Source organism: Lissotriton helveticus, chromosome 7, assembly GCF_964261635.1.
Source record: "Lissotriton helveticus chromosome 7, aLisHel1.1, whole genome shotgun sequence".
Lineage (NCBI taxonomy): Eukaryota > Metazoa > Chordata > Amphibia > Caudata > Salamandridae > Lissotriton > Lissotriton helveticus.
The window spans coordinates 1913994862-1914007869 of record NC_136068.1 but is presented as its reverse complement, the minus strand read 5'-3'; positions in this window follow the sequence as shown (position 1 = coordinate 1914007869).

The window sequence follows — 13008 nt, the reverse complement described above, 5'->3', positions numbered from 1 at the left end:
GCAAACCAAACTACCAAGCCAATTCTTATACTGGGAAGGAAACAAGCTTCCGGGGACCGGTTTCTGCCATTTCAGGCGTCGTCGGCCCGGCTTGCTTGAATCCTGATGGTGCAATGAGCAAGGGACTCACATCTGAGTATACCCTTCCACGCTTATGGTGGACATAATGATTCAGAAAAGGGGGTGGTGATGAACAGAGTGCCTGAATTAAGCAGACCACTCTTACCCAGTCCAAAGATCAGGGCTTGATCCATCACCGTTTTTTAGCTCACTGCACCATCCCAGCTCAGAACTTGGCTATATGCAAATTAGTCTGTTCCTGTCCCAGTGCATGATGGGAACAGGGCAAACCAAACTACCAAGCCAATTCTTATACTGGGAAGGAAACAAGCTTCCCGGGACCGGTTTCTGCCATTTCAGGCGTCGTCGGCCCGGCTTGCTTGAATCCTGATGGTGCAATGAGCAAGGGACTCACATCTGAGTATACCCGTCCACGCTTATGGTGGACATAATGATTCAGAAAAGGGGGTGGTGATGAACAGAGTGCCTGAATTAAGCAGACCACTCTTACCCAGTCCAAAGATCAGGGCTTGATCCATCACCGTTTTTTAGCTCACTGCACCATCCCAGCTCAGAACTTGGCTATATGCAAATTAGTCTGTTCCTGTCCCAGTGCATGATGGGAACAGGGCTAACCAAACTACCAAGCCAATTCTTATACTGGGAAGGAAACAAGCTTCCGGGGACCGGTTTCTGCCATTTCAGGCGTCGTCGTCCCGGCTTGCTTGAATCCTGATGGTGCAATGAGCAAGGGACTCACATCTGAGTATACCCTTCCACGCTTATGGTGGACATAATGATTCAGAAAAGGGGGTGGTGATGAACAGAGTGCCTGAATTAAGCAGACCACTCTTACCCAGTCCAAAGATCAGGGCTTGATCCATCACCGTTTTTTAGCTCATTGCACCATCCCAGCTCAGAACTTGGCTATATGCAAATTAGTCTGTTCCTGTCCCAGTGCATGATGGGAACAGGGCAAACCAAACTACCAAGCCAATTCTTATACTGGGAAGGAAACAAGCTTCCGGGGACCGGTTTCTGCCATTTCAGGCGTCGTCGGCCCGGCTTGCTTGAATCCTGATGGTGCAATGAGCAAGGGACTCACATCTGAGTATACCCTTCCACGCTTATGGTGAACATAATGATTCAGAAAAGGGGGTGGTGATGAACAGAGTGCCTGAATTAAGCAGACCACTCTTACCCAGTCCAAAGATCAGGGCTTGATCCATCACCGTTTTTTAGCTCACTGCACCATCCCAGCTCAGAACTTGGCTATATGCAAATTAGTCTGTTCCTGTCCCAGTGCATGATGGGAACAGGGCAAACCAAACTACCAAGCCAATTCTTATACTGGGAAGGAAACAAGCTTCCGGGGACCGGTTTCTGCCATTTCAGGCGTCGTCGGCCCGGCTTGCTTGAATCCTTTCTCACTGCTTCATCAGGATTCAAGCAAGCCGGCCCAAGCCTTGGTAAGAGTGGTCTGCTTAATTCAGACACTCTGTTCATCACCACCCCCTTTTCTGTATCGTTTTTGGCCACTATAGGTGTGGCAGGGTATACTCAGACATGAGTCCCTTTCTCACTGCTCCATCAGGATTCAAGGAAGCCGGGACGAAGAGGCTGAAATGCCAGAAACCGGTCCCCGGTAGCTTGTCTCCTTTCTGGTGAAGAATTGGCTTGGTAGTTTGGTCTGCCCTGTTCCCATGATGCACTGGGCCAGGGACAGACTAATTTGCATATAGCCAGGTTCTGAGCTGGGATGGGGCAGTGAGATAAATAACGGTGATGGATCAAGCCCTGATCTTTGGACTGGGTAAGAGTGGTCTGCTTAATTCAGACACTCTGTTCATCACCACCCCCCTTTTCTGTATTGCTCAAGGAGGGAGGCAGGAAGCCTTTGCCACCTGAGGTGACATTTGATGGGGTCACTACAATTGGGGCGCAGGGAGCTCTGCTTCCCCCTCGATGTCAAGCTGCCACTGGAAAAGCTTGTTCAGATGCTGCCGAGCCCACCTCTTTCCGCCATTCTAATCCCGCACTGGCATCGCCTTTTCCAATTAAAGAGGAATTAGGAGAAGGCGTTAAACTAGCTACCTATCAAATCAGAGCTTTTTTCTTTTTTTAAATTATTTTTTATTAACAATGCTCATGAGACCATACAGCCTCACACAGTTGCAAAATAGTACATTGGGACATATTACAAAATTGGAGGTTTGTTTTTTAAGTGCTCCTGTCCTGATATTAAGTTGCTGTCCATCTTGCAACACAAGCCTCCGACCTGTCACCTCCTGTTATGACTGCAGCTGAGGCTAGGGATGTTGGGGGGGTTCTTACAAATGGGGTCTACTGTTTAGGGTTGGTGGGCGAGCGATCAAGACCCTCACAGATGCAGTGAGTGGGCTGAAAAACGGAGAAAATGAAGAGCATGATTTCCCATTTGTTTCCAGTAGGTTATAAAATCAGTGCTTAGCTTCCCTTCTGCATATGCGTATGTGCAACCTTCAAATTACATCTTAGAATCCTCGCAGGGACTATTCAGCTGTTATCATACATACACTATTGCCGTCGAGATAAATAATAAATGGAGGAACATGGCGGCGGGCTGACACCGGTCACAGGAGCCCTTGTTGCAACCAGGCAAAATCCCCATTTCAATTTAACTTTACGGATGTAGATAGATGCGATCCCAATGGTGAGAGCTGGGGGCACCTAATGTACGTGTTGTGTACAGCGAGCATTTGATTTTTCCTCTTCTTTTCTTGTTTTCTTTTTTCCGCCTACTGCCCCGATCACAGGTGTGCGGAGCCGGGAGGCGTTCTCTCTCCTCTGAAGCTTGTATGGGGACAGAGATGGAGGCGGAGTTGGAGGCATACGAGGCATAAGGAGGCCACGGAGGCTGCCGTGCGAGGCTCTGGAAGAAAATTGAGGCGGCAGCGGTGAAAATTGACTTCCGCGCTCTGGAGGGGCAAGGAATTGCAGCAATACGGTCAGTGGCAGCGGGGAGGGACTCGACATGGCGTGATTTTAAAGGCTGCATTAACGCTCCGGTAAGAAGGGGGTCTGGTGGGTGTCTGGTTTTGCCGGTGGAATATGACTTTCCTGCCCCAGATCTCGGATGTGTCAGCACGGTAGAGAAGCAGGTCTTAGCTGCCCGCAGTGCAGTTGGAGACAGGTCCACTTCCACAGAACACAGGGGAGGAGGTGGGAGAGTACTCCCAGTTAGTAATAGGTATCAGCTTCGCTCTCAGTTTGAGCTAAAGAATAAAGATATACAAACAGTTCCAGAGCGAGGTTCAGGGAGCACGGGAGATATAGTTCCACTTACGCCATTGAGGGAAAAAAGAATTACGAAGCTTGGAGAGCCTAAAAAACGTAAGGCATTTAAAGACTCTGCCTCTTCTCTCAAAACTACACCTTCGCTCAAATCCTACTTTAAGATAATGGAACAGGTGGCCATCTCTAAGGGGGTGAAAACTCCCTCTAAATCTCCCACTAAACAGTGCTACCCTGTCATTCCCAAATCGATGTTCTCCCTTATCATGTGATCCTGAAAGTGAAAGGGAGAGTGACTCTACTATCTTGAAACCAACTGATTTATCGGTTCCAGCGATTCCAGCGGTCTCTATTCTGCTGATTCAGCACCCGGACCCTATTATAAATACCGGCATTAACACCAACACTAATACAGGTTCCTCATCAGCTCTTTCTATTCCCCTGGGCAACGACACTGATGTTGAAAACAAAATAAGCCAAGGAGGTCCCAGAACAGGAGAGCTTGTATCTGAAAACCTGGATAGGGGGCAATCGCAGCTGGAATTGTTGCTACAGTCTCTCAGGGGGGACTTACTCTCTAAATTTGAGATCTCCGAAGCGAATCAGAAAGGAATTCACGAGAAGTTGAAACTCAGGAGACCAAATTAGATGATATCTGCAAGCGAACTGGGGTTTTAGAGTCGGAAGTGGAGGCACTCTCCGAAGTAGTCCGGGGGAACACAAAAGATATACAGAGCTTGAAGGCACAAAACAAATCATTTCAAATGGACATTGAAAGGCTTGAGATGCAAGCCAGAAGAAACAATCTAAGATTCTTGAATATTCCAGAAGGGGCGGAGAGCGGCGACATCAAAGCCTTCATTTGTAAACTTCTCAGAGAAGGAGTATTGAAAGATAGGCAAGCTATAGATCTGGAGAAAGAAATTTAGAGGGTTCATAGAGATCCTTTTAAGTTGCACCCCGATAGGAAAGCTCCTAGGAAAATTTTAGTCAACTTCCATACTTATGCAATTAAGGAGCTCATTTTGGGATGAGCGTTAACTGGGACGACACTCCAATCCGATCCTGTGAATTATCAAATTCGCTCTGATGTGGGCAAAATTACTGCACAAAGACAATGGGAGCTTGGCTCTAGAATGCCTGAGCTAAGGAGCCTTGGTGCGCATGTTCAGATGAAGTTCCCCGCATTACTGATGGTGATGTGGAGAAATAAGCTCCACAATTTCATCTCTTTTCAAGAAGTTGCCACTTTCTTGATTCTAATGAAAGAAAACTGCCATTAGTTGGGGCGTCGGATCTGTATTTTGAGATACTTGCTGTATTTTATTATTTTATTATTATTATTTTACTTTTTTTTTTTCCTCTCTCCTCCTTCCTCCCCATACGGTAAAAGACAAAAGAAGAAAGGAAAAAAGAAGTAGACAGGAGTGAGATAAAGAAAAAAAAATTAAAAGGGGATGAAAAAAAAAAAGGAGGTATGCATAATACATAAGGGGTCGTGTAGTATTAGCCATTATGTTTATTTTTGCACATATTAGATGTGTTGCCTTGGTTTTGGGTCAGGGGTGGTCCTGAATAGGCGTCAATGATCGCCAAGTGAAAGAATGGTGGGTTCCTCACGGGGGGGGGAGCACAGTCCTCATACAACTAAATGAAAAGGAAAGTATAACATCAGGTTGGGAAAAGAACCTCGTTTTTTGGGAACTCCTACAGTGAATAGTATTTATAAAATTAAGCTAATAAGCTGGAATGTGTATGGGTTAAGATATGGGAGGAAGTTGTCTAGAGTGAGTGAATTCCTCAACAACTGTACGACTCATATTTGTTTTTTAGAAGACACACATTTAGAAGCTCATGAGTGTAAGTTGGGGTTTGGTAAGCTTAGATGGGTCCAGGATGTCCTTTATTCCAAACAGATGGGTAGCACTAGGGGAGTTCCAATAATAATCAGAAGCAATACATGGTTAAAAGTTAAGAAGTTTGATACAGATCAATCTGGGAGGTGGCTGGTGGCTACTTTATCAATACATGGTTCTCCCCTTGTCTGTGCAGTTTATTATGGGCCGAACCAAGATAACCCAGGGGCTCTTCTAAAATTAAAGGCTAGTCTTTTAGATACATCAGCACCCATTAGTATAGGGGAGATTTTAATTTGATATTAGATAAGCTATTAGATCGTACCTCCAAAGCTAAATACATCATTCCACGGAAATCACACTTGGAGCTTAGAAACATTATTAAAGAATTTAACCTATTAGATATATGGAGAGTAAAGAACAGGAAAAGGGATTTTTCTTTCTATAGCGAGAAATATAGACATCACTCTAGAATCGATTTTTTCCTGCTGGACCAGACCATTTTTTTGGAAGTAAAATAAATATCTTACATTCCAGCTATCCTTTCAGACTATTCAGTTGTGGAATTGATAGTTAATCTTAAACAAAAGGAATGTCAGAGAAGGTGGACTTTGGATAGATCTTTAATATTAAATGGGGAGGTGAAGTTAGAATTAAGGGCTCAAACAGAGGAATATTTTAGGCATAATAACGGCACTACAAAAGATCAGATAGTTTAGGAGGCTTTTAAAGCTGTCTTAAGAGGTGTATTAAGCTCGCTGATGATCAGGAAAAATAAATCTATGAGAAGGTTGGAGGAGGAGCGGGTTTGTAAGATCAAGGAAAAAGAGCAAGAACTGCAGCGGGCCTCAGTAGTCTCTCAGAACCTAGTGCCACATCTGGAAATTGAGCTAGAGGGACTCCGGGCAGAATTCCAGGCTAACCTGGATAGGATTTTAAAAGAAAGGTGGGATGCTAGTAAGCTCCAACATTTCTCCTACGAGGAAAGATGTGATTCTCTTCTGGCCTGGAAGACCAGGGCAGATAGGATAAGAAATCAGATAAAAAGTATATCCCAAAGAAGTACAAGAGTCATCCTACATGATGATGATCAGATTCGGGAGGAGGCTAGAGCATTTATGCAGGAGCTGTACGAGGAAGATATTGATTATAGATCTCAGAGTGGTTAAATCAGCTAGATCTCTCCCAGCTGTCTGAAGTAGATAGGGCCTTTTTACATTCAAGTATTACAGAGGGCGAAGTTGAAACTCAATTGAAGAAAATGGCCAGGGGCAAAGCAGCCGGCCGGGATGGGCTCCCAACTGAGGTATATCTCGAGATATCTGATAAGGTAGTGCCTGTCTTAAAAAATCTCATTAATAGAATATATATTTTGGGTGAGACTATTCCAAAGTCCTGGTCTGAAGCCACAGTAACTTTGATTTTGAAAGCCAACAAAGATCCGTTAAAAATTGAGTCTTATAGACCAATTTCTCTTTTAAATACGGACTATAAAATCTTTGCTGGGGTGTTATCAGCAAGGACAGTAAGAATCATCAAAACGATAATACATCCTGATCAAAGGGGTTTTATACCCGGCAGACAGTTGAACGAACTCACCTTCCAAGCTATCTGGGCAATAGATGTTGCAGTAGACAAGAAACTCCCATTAACGATAGTTGCCATCGATGCCACTAAGGCTTTCAACCAAGTGAACTGATCATATCTATGGGAGTGCCTGTATAGTTTTGGATTCCCCAGTAATTTTCTTTCAGCGGTTAGGTCTCTTTACTCTGGTCCTCAAGTAAAAATCTTAGTCAATGGAGCTCTGCCAGATTGGGCTACCATCTCCCGATGTACCAGTCAGGGGTGCCCTCTGTCACCTCTTCTGTGTAATCTGTATATTGAACCTTTTGTTTGCCGGCCTAGGACCGATCCTCAGATTAAACCTTTTAAAATTGCGGACCTGTAGCTAAAATTTACCCTGTATGCTGACGATCTGCTTAAGTATACAACTAATCCTGATTATTATTATTATTATTATTATTCTGAGTTTTGTATAGCGCCTGGTTACCAAATAGGCATCCCAGCGCTTGCCAGATAATAACACTACCAAAGAATAATGCAGGGTTTAAGCAGAAAACAGAAACGTCTTTAAAAGTTTGCGGAACCAGAGAAGACTAGCTTCCGAACGAAGTTGTAGGGGCAGTGAATTCCACAAAGTGGCCACATTTATCGAAAACCTTCTGCCACCAGTTCTAGCCCTCTTCACCCTCCCGACCTGAAGAAGATGTTGATGGTCGGAGCGAAGAGAGCGAGGAGCCTTGTAAGGCTGGACCATCTCCCCCAGAATAGGTGGGCCTACCCCATGCAGAACTTTATGGGCTATACAGAGTGATTTGAATTTCACCCTGTCCCTAACAGGGAGCCAATGCAGAGCCCTCAGCGCCGGGCGAGCAGACTGACGCCTGGGGAGACCCGTCAAGAGCCTGGCGGCAGCATTCTGCACTTGCTGCAGTTTGTTCAGGGTAGATTCAGGTGCACCCAGGAATAACGCGTTGCTGAAATCCAGCCGCGAGATGATCAATCCCTGGATGAGAAGCCTCCTAGTGGACGCTGGGAGCAAAGGTAAGATCTTCCGGGCTGAGCGGAGCAGGCCAAAACACACGCCAGCAGTCTTTTTAGCATGCGTTTTAAACGAAAGGCCCCGCTCCAGCCACACCCCCAAGCTCTTGATCTCCTGCTTGGGGGTGGGTACCGGTCCCAGACAGTCAGGCCAGCTGCTGGGGGACAAAGATGGAGAGGAGTTCCCCAGCAGCATGAGTTCCGTCTTGGAGCCGTTCAACTTTAGCGCTGAGCTGCACATCCACGTGTAGATCTTCTCCAGACACGAGTGCAGCCGGTCGGGATGATGCTCCGACTGGGAAAGGCCAACCACCAGCTGAGTATCATCAGCGTAGCTGATGATTTTAATACCCAGCGGCAGTACCACACTCTCCAGGGGGGCCATGTAAATGTTGAATAAGGTAGGGCTCAATGAAGAGCCCTGTGGCACCCCACACTGGAGAGGGATTGTAGATGATTTTTCATGGCCTTCCCACACCTCAAATGTCCGACCTTCCAAGAAGGAAGCAAACCATTTGAGAGCCACACCGGTGACCCCCACCCCCGACAGCCGTTGGAGAAGCACCTGATGGTCCACGGTGTCAAAAGCAGCACTGAGGTCCAGGAGGATCACTGCCACTGATCCCCCCGAATCCAAAATGCTCCTTGCATTCTCCACGACCGCCAACAGGGCGGTGTCAGTCCCCTGACCGGGACGAAAACCCGTTTGGGAATCGCCCAGGAGGGAGTTAGCTTCCAGGAAGTCCGACAGGCGACTGTTTACCAACTTCTCAGCCACCTTACTAATACCCGGCAGCAAGGAGATCGGCCTAAAGTTGGCGAGGTCGGCGGGATCCAGGTTAGGCTTTTTCAAAAGAGCCTTAACCACCGCCCCTTTCCAACTGGGGGGGACTATCCCTTGAGTGAGGGACAAGTTTATAAGGTCCGTCACTGGGCCGCCGATGGTAGAAGCCACCTGTTTAAGATATTTAATAGGTGCTGGGTCTTTCGGGGAACCACTCTTCATGGTCCTCAAAACCGAGAGAGCTTCCTCCGTAGTGACCGGACCGAGAGAGGCCAGCTCCACTGATCGCATCCTAAGTTGGGAACTGAAGTTATCATCCAAGGAAGAAGCCTCCCCCTGGCGGGGAAGGGAAGCCAGTATGTTGTCGATTTTGGATTTAAAAAAGGAGGCCAATTCTATGCATTTTTTGCGTGGGTCCTCGTGGATGACCTGAGGTTCGGGGATATTCAGTAGTTCCTTTATGACCCTGAACGACTCTTTGGAAGAGTTGGCCGCAGAGCCTATTCTCTCTTCAAAGAATCCCGATTTTGCCACCCGAATAGCAGATTTATAACTGCTCAGAGCCGCACGATATTGTTTCCGGCTCGTTTCACTCCAGTCTCTTCTCCAGGACCGCTCTAGCCTCTTGCATCCCTTCCTCAGGGTCCTCAATTCAGACGAATACCAAGGCGCCGAACCCACTCTCTTCCCCCTCGTAAGTTGTTTCTTTTTTGGAAGGAGGGTGTCCAACGAGTCCGAGAGCCAGATGTAAAAATTGGCATCAGCACTGATCGGGTTGACTCCCCGAGGGGGTAGCGTAGCCTCCAGGTGTGCCGCCCAGGAATCAACTATGAGCCTCGACCAGGCTCTTTCCAAGATTTGAACCCTTGGGGCCACCGCTACTGGACTATCAAATTGCCACTTTGCGGACACCAAAAAATGGTCTGTCCAAGGCAGGGCAAGAGCCGGAGATGAATTGAGATAGTCCAGATTTGAAAGTATGGGATCTAGCAATCCTGCAGAAGCCATACCCAGATTTGTAGAGCAGGCTGAACTATTCGGGGAAATCTCAAGCTATAGAATAAATAAAGATAACACCGAGATAATGGAGTGGAATCAAGCTATTGAAACACAGGGGATCAGTAGTAAGGGAGAATGGACCAACCTACGGATCATCCATCAAGGCTGGTCAGGAGCTTCCAGCCAGGCACGGAAAGTCCTACCTCCAACGGCAAGCCCAGTGGACTATAAGATGGAGGAATCATGAAAACCGAACCTGAAGGTATGCTCTTGGAATATAAACGGACTGGGAGGTAAAACAAATGACGTAGAACTAATAGCATTCCTCAAACAATTTGACATTATACTACTCAAAAAGACCTGGTCAACTTCATCGGACCACATAAATGGCTTCAAAGAAATTCAACAACACGCCATTAAAAGAAGCCTATCGGGCAGGGCAGATGGAGGCCTATCGATCTATTTGAATACCAGCATCCCATGGTCTTATAAGTCAATCGACACAGGACAAACATGGATCCAATGCATCATAATCACGCTCCCGCCTGACTCCAGTTTAGGACAAGAGGAGACCCAAGAGTTTCCGTCATTGGTCATCTGCAACATCTACATACATCCGACATCCAAGAAGAAACTAGAGAAAATTTTGACCTTGAAAGCACTGGCCAAATCCTTGCAAGCTACTTACCCACAGGTGGGTCTGGTGGTTTCTGGTGATCTGAACATGTTCTTATTACAAAGGGACCCCGCATATGACATCCAACGAAAAAAGTTGAATGGGAAAATAATCCCTCCAACAATAACAAACCATCGAAAAAAGGACAAGCATGGCCAGCAGTGCGCCCAAATGTTAGCCGAAATTGGACTGATTACTCTGAATGGCCGATTCTCGCAAGACCAGCCGGCATCCTCGACCAGAATTGTCAAACAGGCTCAATCAATTCTGGATTATACTATGGTGGACTTTGAGGTATTCCAAACAGTCGTCACCTATGGAATAATCCTCAAACTGGAGAGTGATCACAGTCTGCAAGCATTTGAGCTTAGAGTCCATCACACAAGGGCCCCAGCCTGTAACGACTTGACCGAAACCCCGACCCTTTACAATCTCAAGCGACTAGCATGGAACGGAAAGAATGTAGAAGAAATCATGATCCATGTGAAAATCACGTCGGCAGAAGACGACTGGAAAAACCCATTAGCATACCAGGATAATTGGGAAAAAATTACTGCAAGCCTAACAGACAAATTTGGCCAACAAAATCAGAGCAGCAAAAGAAAATCTTGCAAGGCATACCAAGTCCACCTGGGTGCAATAGGGAGCAAAAAAATTATTTTTAATCAGGAAATCAGAAAACTTCAAGGGAAAAACACAAAAAGGGGTGAAGACACCAAGCGGCAAATCCACAACTTAAGGCAAATATACAAAAAAGAGGTTTGGTCTGCAAAGACAAAACACCAAACTGAAATCTGGCAACAACTATTAGAAGCCAGTAAATACAACAACAACAGGAAATTTTGGGCAGAAATCAACAAAGTAGCTAATGGAGCAGCCCACGCCTTTAAAGCAAACACACTACAGGAAGATTGGATCCACCACCTAGAGCAAACTCAAATTACCAACCCGCAAGCAAGGAATCAACATCATCTCACTTACCTGCTGAATGAAAAGCATGAAGAATATCAAACCTTTGGTGAAAACTGGATCATGATATGCCAAGTCCAAATTGTCTTGAAAAAACTGAGGTCAAAAGGTGCCCCAGGTCCGAATGGCTTGCCCAATGGGCTCTTCAAACACGACCAACGGTTTTGGGCAGAATACCTTACCCCACTGTACAATCATGCCTTTCAATCAGGAAGTATTCCCCCCTCATGGAGAGGGAGTATTTTGCACCCAATCTTCAAAGCAGGCATTCGAACAGACCCAGCGAACTATAGACTAATTGCGCTTATTGATGTAGAGGCCAAAGCATATGCATCAAACCTCCTGAGAGCACTGGAAGACTGGGTTAGCCTCAATAACATCCTTCCAATCACCCAGACGGGTTTCAGGCCTGGCACCAACACGTCATGCAATCTGATAGCGCTAAACCTTCTTGTAGATTGAGCAAAGGCCAAATCAACAAAACTGTACACCTGTTTTGTTGATTTAAAAGTGGCGTTCGACACAGTACCAAGGGAGATCTTATGGGAAAAGATGGCCAATTGGGGCACACGACCGAAGTTGTTACGGGCCATCATAAATCCATACACATCCACCTGGGTCAAGATAAAACTAGGAAATGGGGACAGAACAACAGCAAAATTCCCCACCCACATTGGCCTCAAGCAGGGATGTGTATTGGCCCTACCCTTTTCAACATCTTTACCGCGGACCTCGACAAGAGCATCTCGGAGATACAAAGTGACCCACCAAAGTTAGCCCATCACAAAATAAGGAGTATGCAGTATGCCGACAACATCGTCCTTTGCAGCCAGACCCCCTTGGGTCTTCAGCGTGCTATAATAAGGTTGCACAAATACATCTGCATGCATGGGTTACAATTCAACTACAAAAAAACGAAAGTGGTATGCTTTGCGTCACAGCCAGGGCAGCAAACATTCAGATGGCACATTGCGGGTAACAGCATAGAGCAAAGCCCCTCTTATAAGTACCTGGGAGTACTGGTCGATTCAAGATGGTCATTAAGAGAACACACCCTGTACAGAAAAGCCCAGGCAAACAAATTGCGGTTCGCCCTAAACATAGTAAAAACAAAATTAAAATGCCCATCCAACGTACACCTGCTGAAGGTGATCGCTGCAAAAAATGTTCCCTCGCTCACGTACGGCTCTGACTTATATAGAGGCAAAGATGCAAACTTCTTGAACCTCCAACAGTCAGCGCTGTTCAAATACATTTATCAGATTCCGACATTCGCATCACAGGCGCAGGTACGCCTTGAATTCGGGTTATTAAATCAACATCAAGCCAGACAAGCCGCCATATTAAAAACGTGCTGGAAATTAAGAGCAGCCCAAGAGGACTCGCTGATGGGTCACTGTTGGTCCGAAATAAATAATCAAACAAAAGGAAAAAAGGCATGGAAAATAACACTGGAAGAAGCACTGAAAAGTATCGATATGCAAGAAACGTGGAATACCAATCATACCCCCGTGGTCTTCAAAAAAGCAGCCAACGGTGCGGCAAAACACAAATCCTGGATTGTAGACAAAGCCGCACTTGTTAAGAAAAAACACAGCTGGATGGTATTGGCCACGTATGAGAGATGCGTCCCGCAACCGTATTTAGTCAACTATATAACACCGTCTACTCAACAAATGCTTTTACGATTACGGCTGGGAACCTATACCTCAAAAGACCAGATCCCGGCATGGAGGCAAACATGGCCAACATCATTATGCAGACTTTGTGGTCTTTCTGAAGAAACC